The sequence below is a fragment of the Elephas maximus genome, chromosome 8 (assembly GCF_024166365.1).
Source record: "Elephas maximus indicus isolate mEleMax1 chromosome 8, mEleMax1 primary haplotype, whole genome shotgun sequence".
In the NCBI taxonomy this organism is placed as follows: Eukaryota; Metazoa; Chordata; class Mammalia; order Proboscidea; family Elephantidae; genus Elephas; species Elephas maximus.
The window spans coordinates 18,966,796-18,980,556 of NC_064826.1; the positions used below are offsets into that span (position 1 = coordinate 18,966,796).

General features: G+C 45.7%; 1 long non-coding RNA gene across 1 annotated transcript in view; it reads left to right on the top strand.

The window, feature by feature from the left end:
* The window catches only part of LOC126081414 (uncharacterized), a 177,342-nt gene that overhangs the window by 138,508 nt on the left and 25,073 nt on the right, over positions 1-13,761 (top strand). The window lies entirely within an intron of this gene.

The following is a 13,761-nucleotide window of genomic DNA, read 5'->3' on the forward strand; positions in this document are numbered from 1 at the left end:
TTACATGCAAGTATATTCTAGCAAAAATAGTGTAATTCTGATCGTTAATGAAAGAGGCATGTGTTTTTGACTAGTAATGTAATATTTATGTGCAGAGGAACTTGCGATTCGTGATGTTTTGGTTTTGAACTGATCTTACCATGTAAACAAAAAGTACCAGAAGAGGACAATGCAAGTATATTGAACTTGGATAAAAGCAGAAATAGAGAAAAGAGAGCCTTGGGTTTTCAAGCGTTAGATAATTGTCTGTGTATAATTTCATATATGCTGGACCTACCAAAAATCACACCCTCAAGTTGCGTTCCTCATTAACGCGACACATGCTTGATGTATAGCTGTTACAGAACTTCTCATTCTCTTTGGAGGTGGCTGAGTAGAGAGTTGAATCTGTGGGGCTGGTGCTGTTGATTCAGTTTTCTGTTCTGTGTCTGAATGCCTTAGAGTTAGAGTTCTCAACCTTCCAAAGCTTTAGACCCTTTGAGATTACGATGGAAGCCATGAATCATTTTTTCTGAAAAACACCCCATGCACAAACACTCACCTGCGTTTGCAGGGTATTCACAGACCCAAGAAAGCTCATCCGTGCACCCAGGTCAAGGATGCTGGCCTCAGAGGAAGACTTGACCAGGATCCCACCATTGCTTAGCTTCCCAGTAAACTTGTTTATTAGAAAGAGGATGCCTCAAAAGTTTTTAAAAAAAAAAAAAAGAAGACGCCTCCAGGTCAGAAAGAAGTCACTGTCCGTGGTTGCTAGGTGGGTGTGTAAAGCCCTGAGAAAAGGAGAAAGAGTAGGGAGAATATGTGACTAATATTTAAAAAAAAAAAGCCAAACCCACTGCAATCGAGTTGATTCTGACTCATAGCAACCCTATAGTGTTTCCAAGGCCGTGAATCTTTACGGAAGCAGACTGCCACATCTTTCTCCCATGGAGTCGCTAGTGGTTTTGAACCCCCGACCTTACGGTTAGCAGTGAATTGCTTTAACCACTGAGCCACCAGGGCTCCCATATTTTAAAATATTTTTGAAAGAATGGTTAATAGTATCAGAATCTTCAAACTGATACCCCAGAACCCCTAAATAGTAAATCACGTATGTATGTAAGGTACATTATGAATTCAAGTAGAGAGTTCAAGACTCAGAGTTAGACAGTGGGATAGAGTTTTCCTCATATATAGTTTTGCCTGTCTTTACAGTCTGTATAACTTTTTTTTTTTCTATTCTGTATGTTACCAAATAAGTTGGGTTGGAATTTCCTAACTCCAGGAATGTGATTCATAACAATTCTAACAAACTGGAAAAATGATCTTACATTAGCTGAAAAATTTGGTGAGAGCAGACACAAGATAGTTTGGTTGAGTACAAAAGAAACACCATTGGGGAAAAAAAAAGTAGCCCTTATTGTCCATAAACTAAATTTAAGCCAATGCCACAGACTATCGTGGAAAAAATAGACACAATCCTTGGGTATGTTAAAGAGAGAATAGCATAAAAGCGTGAAAATAAGACTTTGCATTAGTCAGACTCATTATTGTGCCCACTTTAAGTCATGCTTGAAAAAAGATTTTGCACTCGCGAAAGGCTCACACACAAGCAGCAGGAATCACACGCCCTTCTAGGAAAGGATAAAGTAATGGAGGGTTCTAGTTCTGAAAAAGTGTGGAGGATTTCTTGCTCCTAATCTGATCTCTCTTTGCATTCCTGGGGCCTAACACATTGCCTACATTCAATAAATTGAAGTGCTATAAATGATGGTTGTGTTTAGGAATGTTAGTGACGCTTCTGTGATACACCCAGCGGGAGTCAAGAGATTCAAATAAAACCAAAGAGATATTATCAGAACATAAGGGATATAATAAATAAACCTGTTGGCTGATTAATAGATGAGAAAGACTCTCTCAATTGCCAGGATGATAAAGCAGTTGAGTGGCTAGCTGAGGAAAGTTATGAAATCTTGTGTTGATATCTCTTTCACGATAGAATTGGTGACTCTGTTCTAGGTGATGGAGCCGTTTATAATTCATTCAGCAAACACTTGCTGGGGGCCCACATTGCTAGGGGTCCACAGTCTGACAGAGGAGGCAGAGAAACAAAAACAGGATCACAGTGTCTGATTAGCACCGTGATCCCGAAGAAACAGGTGCCGTGGAGCTTGTAACCCTTAGCCCCCACCCACAAGGCTCCTGATGGTGGTGATGTCAGAACTGAATCTAAAAGGGCAGTCTGCAAGGAGGTAGCCAGACGAAGGAGGCAAGCGTCGTGGTGAGGGTTCAGGTCAGGGAGAAGGAAGGGCATATGCAGAGGCTCAGTCGTAGGAGATGTGGTAGAGGGTGTGGGAAAAGGAAGCCAGAGAGAAGATAAGCTGGAGGAGTCACTGATAACACTGCGTCTAATGTGCCCCGCCATATCTGCCTGAAGAGTTCCACCTGGGAGAGTGACGTGGCCAGGTACACACTTCAAGATCACCCAGGCTGCAGTGAAGAGAATGAGCTGTGGGGGAGGGAAGGAGGGGACAGGTCAGGCAAGGCAAGGAGAGCAGATGGGAAGCTTCTTTGGTAATCTGTTGAAGAAATTAAGAGGACACAGACCGTAATGGGTTCAAGAGAGATTAACCAGTTGTCGATGAGTCAATTCTGACTCATAGTGACTCCATGTGCACAGACTAGAACTGCTCCACAGGGTTTTCAGTGCTGTAATCTTTCAGAACAGACCATCAGGCTTCCGTTCTGAGGCACCTCTGGTTGGACTGGAACCTCCAACCTGTCAGTTAGCAGACGACCACTGTATGCACCACCCAGGGACTCTAAGGTTTTTGAGACACTTTGCCAAATTGTTTCCCAAAAAGCTGTGCCAAGTTACACACATTTTACCCATGTATGGAAATACCTGTCGCCCCATATTTTCAACAGCAGTATCATCTGTTTTTTTAAATATTTACCAATTTGTTAGATTAAAATGTTGCGTTATTCTTGGTTCACTCATTAAACAGCTATTTAATGAATACCCACTCTGTGCCAGGTATGTAGCATTCTTTTATTGCTGTTGGTAAAGTTGAATTTTTTTTTCCATGTATTTATCATTAGCCTGTGTTTTCTTTTGTTAATGTTTTGTTTATGTCCATTATCAACTTTTCTATTGGGTGTGACTGTGTCTATAATTTGGTTGTAAGGTCTCCTTTGGGCTTGCGTATGATATTGGAAGCCATTATTTTTCCCAGCTTCTTTGACTTTTAATTTTGCTTATGATTTTTTTTTTTTTTTTTTGAGGTACCCAAAAACCAAACCCAACCCATTGCCATCCAGTCGATTCCAACTCATAGCAACCCTGTAGGACAGAGTGGAACTGCTCCATAGAGTTTCTAAGGAGCACCTGGTGGATTCGAACTGCCATCCTTTTGGTTAGCAGCTGTAGCACCTAACCACTATGCCTCAGGGTTTCCTTTTGAGATACAGAAACTTTAAGTTTATTTAGTTGAATAAATTATTTTTGTCTTTTTCTTTACTTCTATAGCCTTGAGCGTAAAAATTCCATCCCACCCAGAAGCTTATATGTTTTACATTAAACTCACCAAATTTATCTGAAATTTATTTTTACATAAGGTGCGAGGCAAGGATTCAAATGGGTTTTTTTTTTTTTTTCACATAGTCGATTCCCCAGCATTGTGTGTTGAGTCATCTGTCTTCGCCCGGCTAATATGGGTGCTTCTTGATTTTATATTTCATGACCTCTTACTGTACATGCAGCTGTCAGAGTTCTTGAGTTTGGGGATATTAGGACCTGGGTGGAGGTTGTGATCATACCTTTTCCTGCATTTCATTATGAAGAATTTCAAGCATACAGCAAAGTTGAAAGACTTTTACAGTGACCCTCCAGCTAGATTCTAGAATTAATATTTTACCACGTTTTCTTTATCATGCATCTATTCATGTGATTTTTTCTTAACTGTGGTAAAATATATGCACTAAAACGTTATCCATACAGCGGCTCCCACATTTACAATTCAGTGACACTGACTGCAGTTTTCAGCTGCGCCATCATTATTGCCTTCCTTTTCCAAAACATTCCAGCACCATTGACATAACCTCAGTGCTCCTGCAGATGAAAACTCCCCCTTACCTCCTGCCTCCCACCCTTGGTAAACAGCAATCATCTTCGGTTTCTGTATAGTTGGTTATTTCATATAAGTAAGCTCATACAGCGTTTGTACTTTCGTGACTGACTGACTTCACTCAGCGTAGTGTTTTCAGGGTTCATCTATGTTGTGGCACGCATCACAACTTCATTTCTCTTGTTCTGTGCCATCGGGTCGATTCTGACTTATAGGCTGGTGGGTTCGAAACGCCAGCCTTTCGGTTAACAGCTGAGAACTCACCCACTGCACCAGCAGGACTCCTCTGTCTCTCTTCAGGGCTGTGTAATACTCCACGGTCTGTTTATACCACATTCTGTTTATCCATTCATCTGTTGATAGACATTTCAGTTGATGTCATCATTTTTAAACCTTCGAGTCATTATCTGAATTCAGAAGTGGCATATCAAAAGTATTTTTCTTAATCCTACTTTTTTGTAGATTTGATTTCCAGGAAACTTAGAGCAATTTATATTATATTTGGGTCTTTTTGTACAATGAGGGGTAATATTCCAAAACCCAGTGCTGTCGAGTCGATTCCAACTCATAGTGACCCTATAGGACAGAGTAGAACTGCCCCATAGAGCTTCCAAGGAGCACCTGGCAGATTCAAACTGCTGACCCTTCGGTTAGCGGCCGTAGCACTTAACCACTACGCCACCAGGGTTTCCGAGGGGTGAGATTAGGAAGAGAAAATCAAAAGTAAAAATATCTTTAGATTGTGATAATTATCTTCTTTTAAAAGAGTCGATACTGTGGGTTCTCGTCTGAAATCACAGTCTCTCTGGCTGAAAACAAATATGTGCAGTAGAACTGTGTTACATTTTCCTAGGAAATAAGCAAGTTTTGCTAGTTGTTGTTAGATTTTATAGTACAGTAAGATAGTGAACAACATAATAGACGGCAAGGAAGCTGCTTTCCAAAATATACTTTGGTCATTTCTTTTTGTGAGTATGGTTTCAGCTCTAAGGGTTACGATTATTATTCACAGAAGATGAATCTGTTTTCAAACATAATTCCCTGTGAAGAGCTCCATACTCTAATACAGGGAAACCCCGGTGGCCTAGTTGTTAAGTGCTGTGGCTGCTAACCAAAAGGTCGGCAGTTCAGATCTACCAGGTGCTCCTTGGAAACTCTATGGGGCAGTTCTACTCTGTCCTAGAGGGTCACAGTAAGGAGCGCAGGTGGCACAAACAGTTTGCAGTTGGCTGCTAACTTAAAGGTTGGAGGTTCAAACCCACCCAGCAGCTCCTCGGAAGAAAGGCTTGGGGCTATGCAAAGATGAGAGCCAAGAAGACCCAATGGAACAGTTCTACTCTGTAACACATGGGGTTGCCATGAGTTGGGGTCGACCCAGTGGCAGCTAACAACAACAATTCTAATACAGTACAGTTGTTTTTCATTCTTTTGGCTAGAACTGAAGAGTACATTTAGGAAAGGGATAGAAAGGCCATGTGGGCTCTGAGATGCTATAGGAGTCTGCTGGGTGGGCCTTGTCAGAGCAGCAGGGGGCTGCCTGGGCCACAGGGCTTAGAGCTGGCTCTGGAAGAAGACTTTGGCCACAATCAGGCCACTTTCCCAAGTGGCCGTCACCGCTTTCTGCCACGGGACCCCTCAGCTCAGAGCCGTTTAGCCAGGGCATCAGTCACCTCAGCCCAGCCCTGCTGATGTCTACGCCAAATGTCCCTCTCATGGTGCATGGTCTTAGACCAAGGAGCGGAATCACCTCCATCCAGCCTAACTGGTGAGCGTCCTAAATTCCCAGGAAGTTCATGAGGTCTGACGGAACCCCAGCGTAGAGATGGGTTTGCATCTGTGTCTTACTAAACTGCCCCGGAACATCGGCGTGCTGGGGTAGTATACCGACTGTGAGCCGAGGGAAAGTCACTGCCCGCACTAATGACACGTCTGGGTTACAGCAGAAGTTAACTCTAGTTTAAGTTCTCTGTGGAGTCTTTTCCCATCCAAGCCTCAACTTCCTATCTGTAAAATGAGTTGATTCGATGGGATTTTGTAGAGGAGTCTTTCTTCAGCCAAAGCCTGTGATTTTAATCTAGAACTTTGAATGTAGGTCAGTATCCACCTCCCTCTCAGAAATCTGGGAAGACAGTTTGTTTCAGCCTGTCTGAATGGTGCTTTCCAGGGGGTGAGGAACATTCACAAAGCTCGCCAGAGACTCCTCAGCTCAGGTCACCGGAGACTCCTTTCAGGTCACCAGAGACTCCTCGGGTCAGGGCTGGAATGGCAAAGCCCTTAGCTATGGCTCCTGAAACCTCTCAGAGGAAGCTGATGCACTGACAAGCCACTTAGCACGTTCCACCGCACTCTTGGGAGACTCCCTCTGTGGCCTCCCGTCAGCTGGGCTCTACATTCTCTGCTTACAGTGAACCCTGCTATAGAATTTCAGAAGTCTACCCAACAAGTGCTTTGAAATTAAGGATGGCCATACTGAAAAAATTTAACGTAAGTTAATTTGATATTCTAGTAACATCAGAAAGAGCCCTGGTGGCACAATGTACAGGCACTCAGCTGCTCAAAAGGTCAGTGGCTCAGACTCACCTAGCAGCTCCAAGGGAGAGAAGACCTAGCAGTCTGCTCGCATAAAGATTATAGCCTAGAAAACGGCTTTCTACTCTGTCTCACGGGGTCACACACAACAACAGTGACATCAGCATACAGAAGACACGTTCTCCCTGAGTGAATGATTGGCCGAAAGATTGTTCCTGTCCCCTCACACTCTGATGCTCCAGCAAGAGCCAACTTGTGGCTTAGCAAACCTTCGGAGTTGTTCCTTGTTGCCCATTGTTGCTTTGACAATGCAGCTCCCTTCCCACAGACTGACACTCTGGCCCCTGGTCCCCCTCTCCAATCCTGGGGGAATTCTGCAGCAGCACTCCTCTGGGAGGCCGCCCCGAGGGGCCTCACCATGTTCATCTCTCCCAGCTGAGTGCTGCCTATACCATATAGATACCGCACATTCTAAAGTTGGGGGGTTTTATTAGTTTGCCAGGACAAGGAGGACAGCTGCAGAGCACCTCCTCTGACCTGGTAGTTTCCTTCCTGTTAAAGCATCAAGAAGATTGAAGTAAAAACCTGTCACTCCTCCAGCCATCATCATGGTGCTATTGTTGGATGCCTTGGAGTCAGTTCCGATTTACAGTGATCCCACGTGACGGAGTAGAGCTGCCGCATAGGGTTCTCTTGGCTCTAATCTTTACAGGAATAGATAGCCAAGTCTCCTCCCATGGTTCGAACCGCCCACCTTTTACTTAGCAGCCGAGCACTTAACCATTGTCACTACGCAGGGTTTATTCTTCATCTTCTGAACCCACAACTAGTAAAATGTAGCTTCCAGGCTACATGTGAAGGAAACAAGATTGGGAAGTTATTTACTAGATTCCATAATGTGAGCACGGGGACTCCTGAGGCATGTGTCATCAGGAGAGTTGACGTGAGTGCTGCTTTATAAGGTGGATTGTACCCACATGGGACTCCTTATCTCCAGAGGTATTAACCACACCAAAAACATAAATAGTTTTCGAATGAGTTTAGGTAAAACATAAAACAAAGTTTGAATATATTCACAGACAGTAGGATTATATACACAGGTGAGTCAGGAAAATAAGGAATACTTGAGATATAGCCATAACTTTTCAAGGTAGCTGTCCTGAAGAGGAAGCTCTAATGAAGTATGTTGTTGTTAGCCAGTGTCAAGTCAGCCCCCAACTCATGGAGACACTACAGAATGGTCCATTGTGATCCGTAGGGTTATCAGTGGCTGAGTTTCAGAAGTAGATTGCCAGGCCTTTCTTCCTAGTCTGTTTTAGTCTGGAAGTTCTGCTAAACCCTGTACAGCATCATAGCCACACACAAGCTTCCACTGACAAGACAGGTGGTGCCTGTGCTAAGGTGCATTGGCCAGGAATCAAAGCAGGTCTCCCACAGGGAAGGCGAGAATGCTACCACTAAACCGCCAGTACTTCACTGATAAAGTATACTGGAAAGTATGTACAAATATATGTAGTAATGGACTATACTATGGCCTTACTCCCAGGGGTTAAAAAAATTGAGGACGTTTCTCAGGAGAGCATTTTACCTCCATATTTAACGAGAGCCCTTGCTTAGCAAACTGACGTAACGTCAGTGCAATGACCACGTGTTGGTTGGCTGTGACCTCGTATGAAACAAGTGTGACTAACCCAGAACTCCAGGTCACTACAGGTGCATTTCTGTGCCCTCAGAGCTGTGGGGTTAGGGTTAATAGGGATAATTAATTTCTGTGTTGAGTCTCTAAGTTTGCATTCATGTAAACTATAGGTGAGGATAGACCTAATCCAACAAAGGTGCAAGAGATAAGTAATAACTGCAGCAGCAGCAACTAACAGTGTGAGCAGAGCACCACGTGCCAGGAGCTGTGCCATGGACTTCCCGTTGATTATCTCTTTAAATAAACAATTCTATGTGGCAGGTACTACTATTATACCCATTTTACAGATGAGAAAACCGAGGCTCAGAGGAGTTAAGTCACTTCACCCACGATTACATAGCTAGTGAGGAAGAGCCCCTCCTCTGTCAGACTCAAACTAGAGTTGACCTTACTGACAGGGATGGAGTAGAGCTTTGGGGGCCTTCATTTGCTGGTGTGGCATGACTCAAAACGAGAAGAAACAGCTGCAGACACCCACTAGTAGTTTAGAACATGGAACGTACAAAGTATGAATTTAGAAGAATGGGAAGTTGTCAGAAATGAAATGGAACGCTTAAAGATTGGTATCCTAGGCGTTTGTGAGTTAAAATATACTGGTATTGGCTATTTTGAATCAGACAGTCATATGGTCTGCTCTGCCAGGAATGACAAATTGAAAAGGAAAGGCGTCACGTCCATTGTCAAAAAGAACATTTCAGCATCTATCCTCAAGTACAACGCTGTCGATGATAAGATCATATCCACACGCCTACAAGGAAGACCAGTTAATACGACTATTGTTCAAATTTACCCACCAACCACTGATTGCAGAGATGAAGAAACCGAAGATTGTACCACCTTCTGCGGTTTGAAATTGACCAAATGTGCCATCAAGATGCATCTTATTATTAGTATCTTTATAAATCTAATCTTTATTTGGTTTGGGGGGTTGGAAACATTACATATAAACTTGTGGATATATTTTAATATTGTATGTAGTACATATTACTAACAATGAGATGTACAGAAAAAAAACAGGCAGTCATAAGTGCAGTTTTCCATAACTCGAGTACGTTTTAAGTCGAGGACTACCTGTCCTTGGATTCACAGTCAACATCCATGGAAGCAGCAGCCAAGAAATCAAATGAAGTATCGCACTGGGCAAATCTGTTGCAGAAGACCTCTTTGAAGTGTTAAAAAGCAAAGCTGTCTCTTTAAGGACTAAGGTGCACCTGACCCAAGCCATGGTATTTTCAACCTCCTATGCATGCGAAAGCTGGACAGTGAATAAGGGAAACTGGAGAAGAATTGCTGCCTTTGATTTATGGTGTTGGCAAGAATAATGAATATACCACAGAGTGCCAAAAGAATGAACAAATCTGTCTTGGAAGAAGTATAGCCAGAATGCTCCTTAGAAGCGAGGATGGAAAGACTTTGTCTTACATACTTTGAACATGTCATCAGAAGGGACCAGTCCCTGCAGAAGGACATCATGCTTGGTAAGGTAGAGGGTCAGTGGCAAAAAGGAAGGCCCTCAACGAGATGGATTGACACAGTGTCTACTATAGTAGGCTCAAACGTAGCAAGAATTGTGAGGATGGCTCAGGACCAGGCAGTGTTTCATTCTGTGGTACGTAGGGTCGCTATTAGCCAGAACGGACTTGACGGCACCTAACAACAACGAGGAAGAGCCAGGATTCAAATCCCAGCAGTCTGGCTCCTAAGCCTGAGATTTTAATTTGTATCCTATTCAGTTTTCACAAGTGACTCATATTTTGGAGATAGCTTTATTTTTTTAGACCACTCAGTTTTATTTAGTCAATTATCTTTTGTGGTGGTGTTAACGTATTAGGGAAGAATGAATGCATCCCCAACACTGGGCATGCTCGCGCCTTACCTCGTTAGACTACCTGGTTGCAGCTTGTTATTAATCATGCGTATTGCCACAGCCCGCCTGCTCACGTGACTCCAGCTAACATGCTGTTGGTTATAACAGAATATGTTCCAAAAAGGGAATTAATAAAGCAACTCCCCAACCATGAACAAAACAACTTGATGTGGCCCTTGATTGTTGGAAATGAACAGAAGATCATGAATGTTGTTCCTTCCAGTAAGTTCGGGCCCCATTTAAGTACTGCGTCAGGCCCCAGAAATCTGTTGTCTTGTGATGTTATTGTTTCCTGGTTGACGGCACAATGCCGGAGTCAAGACAAGCTGGCTTCCTGCTGGTACCAAACAAGAGGCCCTTTCTGGTCTGGCCTCATCCTGGGCACAGCCCCTGTCCTGCCCCTAAATGATGGTCTCTGGTTCAGCCAGTTGGAACAGGCCATGCTTCCCTCGCCTGAGCCTCCTCCCTCTCCTCTCTTCCTGGACTACCACTGCAGTCCTTTCACGCCTCCACTTAGACGACACCTCCAGGTCACCCCCCGACTGCTGAGCTCTGGGTCAGGCACCCCAGCACCCTCTGTGTTCCCTTGCGTGCCCACACTACCCTGCATCGCGACTTCCTGTGTTCCAACCTGTCCTCCCTGATAGTGGTGGCCCCAGGGAGCCAGCCCTGGATGTTACTTACTTTGGAGTGTTCACCCTGACACAGGACAGTGCCTGGCACACAGCAGACACTCGGTACATGTCTGAACAAGAGATGGATGGAAATGACATACTTGGTGATGATGGAAACTGATACACACAATTTGTCTGGTACTTTACAGTTTATAAGGTGCTTTCGTACACGTGGCCTCGTTTAATGCTCACAGAAGCTCTGGGTAGCAGGTTTCTTTATCCCCATCTTACTGATTGGACACAGTGCACATACATGGTGTGGCTGGCGCGAGCTCAGGCCCTGGACTCCAGAGCCTCGGCTGCAGTAAATGGCGGATGAGCTAGAACAGAGGCCGTAACAGAAGGGGTGTGTCATCCCTGTCCTCTCCTCTCCCTTCCCTCCTGCCTCCCCAGCACCCTCCACCCCCACGTGTTTCCAGGGAAGGCCTTACCCCATAGGTGATGGGTACTTACCAGGTTTAAGGTGTCGACAGCACAGCATCGTATTCAGACCAGGCTGACTGTTTCCCTTCCCTTCTCCTGGGGAGGACTTTTGGAAAAGTGGAGACATGTGGGGGTTCAGGTACGGTAATTGATAAGGAAGGCCACCATGGAGTCAGTGAGCAGGATGGGAGGTGTGCATCCCAGGTGGTGAGACCTGAGTGAGAAGGTATGAGCGGGTGGCAGGGGGTCGGCAAGTGAGAGGTGGCCGAGGGGTTGCCTGGTTGGGTCAGGCCATGTTGTTAATGACAAACTGGGGTGGTGTCCCCCCACAGGCCTTTAGGGGTGCGGGGTGGAAGCCAACGAGTTGATAGCACCTTGGGACACACCAAGCTCTATATGAGCCACTCGCCTGCAATGCAGGACCCGCATCACTGTCACGAGCAGGGAACCGAGGAGAGTCAGAGGTGGGAAACAGATCCAGGCAGCATTTCCTAAACCTCGAAAATTCCAAATGTAATGCTTAGCTTTGCTCTGTGCTAGGCCCCCTGGCAATGCTGTTGAAGAGAGGGCTTTGTAATCTCAAAGAGAAATGAATTTTGCCATCACAGTAGGTCATTATACCAAGTTGACAAAGCCCTTCAGGACTGTTGGGAGCATCAGTTGTGGACTACTTTCATACATGGTTATTTGCAGAAAAGAGGCTACACCGGCATTTATGATGGTTGTATTGGGTGGGAAGGCGAGGTCAGGAAGAGATGGAGAAGCAGCGGGAGGTGCCTCCTACAGGACATGCGGAGAGCAGGCACCTCAGGAAAGCCAAGTAGGCCAAGGCTGTTGTTCACTCATTCATTCAACAAAGATCTATGGAGCACCTACTGTGTGCCAGGCCCCGGCTAGTGCTGCAGACACAGCGATGGAGAAGCAGGCCTGCTCTCCGTCATCACCAAATCTAAGCAAACACACAGAACAGTCCAATAAAAACCGTGCTAAGAGGAATGAGGCACTAAGATAAAATGGAGTACTTCCTTTAGAGGGGTACTCAGAGGGGTGAGAACTCAAAGATGAGAAGGAGTGTGTTGGAAGACTCGGGGGTGAGTCCCTAGCACATTTGGAAGGTCCTGGAGAGGGGAATGAGTTTGGCCTCCAGAATCAGCAAGGAGGCAGGTGTGGCCAGAAGCCTAGGGAGGGTAATGAGCGTCCAGGGCAATCCCTACGTTTGTGCCCCCCCACCCCACCCCTGCAAGCCTCATCCAGGGGAAGGGGTAACTTGCCGGCAGGGGGAGGGCGGGAAAGGCAAACAGGTGGGCCGTCAGCTGATGGTCCCTGCTCTGGAAGGGAGTGATGCAGGGGTCCGTTTCGGGAGTCTCATGGGACCTCTGGACACCCACTGTGAGAATTCACCCCCCCACCCCCCCGGAGCACCCTGGCTCTTAGGAGAACCCTCTGCCCAAAGATGGTTGCCCCTTTCCGCTTCTGTTCATGTTACTTCCTTGCTGCAGGGGAATGAATAGACAATGAAAGCAAACCACAGGGAATCTGATACCAGGAGTCATTTCAGGTGTTAAAAAGCGTGAAAGTATCCCTAAGCAAACCAGATCCACCACCACTGAGGTGATTCTGACTCATAGGGACCCTGTGGGACAGAGTAGAACTGCCCCATAGGATTTCTGAGGCTATAAATCTTTACAGAAGCAGACTGCCACATCTTTCCCCCGAGGAGTGGCTGGTGGGTCTGAACTGCCAACCTTCTGGTGAGGAGCCAGGTGCTTTAATCACTGTGCCACCAGGGCTCCTGAAAGTATAACCAAGGGCCTATAAAATGACTTTAAATGGAGCTGGCTTTGAGATAGATAGCCTGGCCTCCTCCCCTGTGGCTCTCTCAGAGAACTGGTGGCCAAATAACAAGGTCCTCACCTCAAAGACAGAAACACTTATTAATTGTGAAGTAGAGCCAGCATTGTTGGACCCCAGACCCTGGGGTTGGTCCCACTGTTTTCTCCAGGCTGCCATGCAGGCCCCATGTCTAATGTCCACCCCCTCAGGCTGGGTGGGGCTCTCTGCACCTGGGGCTGGCCTAATGTAGAGTGCCCTGTTAGAGGGTCTGAGGGCCATGTCCCCGCGGTCTCTGTGTCATGTGCCAGGGCAGGGAGGGGAGGCATTGGAGCAAGTGTGCCTCATCCCGCCTTTCTTCACTAGCCTTCTCTCGGCTTTCTGCCTACCTCTCCATCTGAGAAGAAATGAACTTTGAACTTAGGTGGGTGGGGCAGGCAGGGGCTAGAAGGAAAAGAGCACTCAAAAGTATTGTGTAAACACTGTGGCTCTGATCCCTCTAATCTTTTACTACCTGTAGGGACAGGTGAATGCAGAGGGCCGCTGGCAGGAAAGGCAGATTTTTTTCAAGGCTGTGGGTTATGCAATCTAGTAGAATATCTTTGAAGCTGCAGGAGGAGGTCAGAGCCGGTT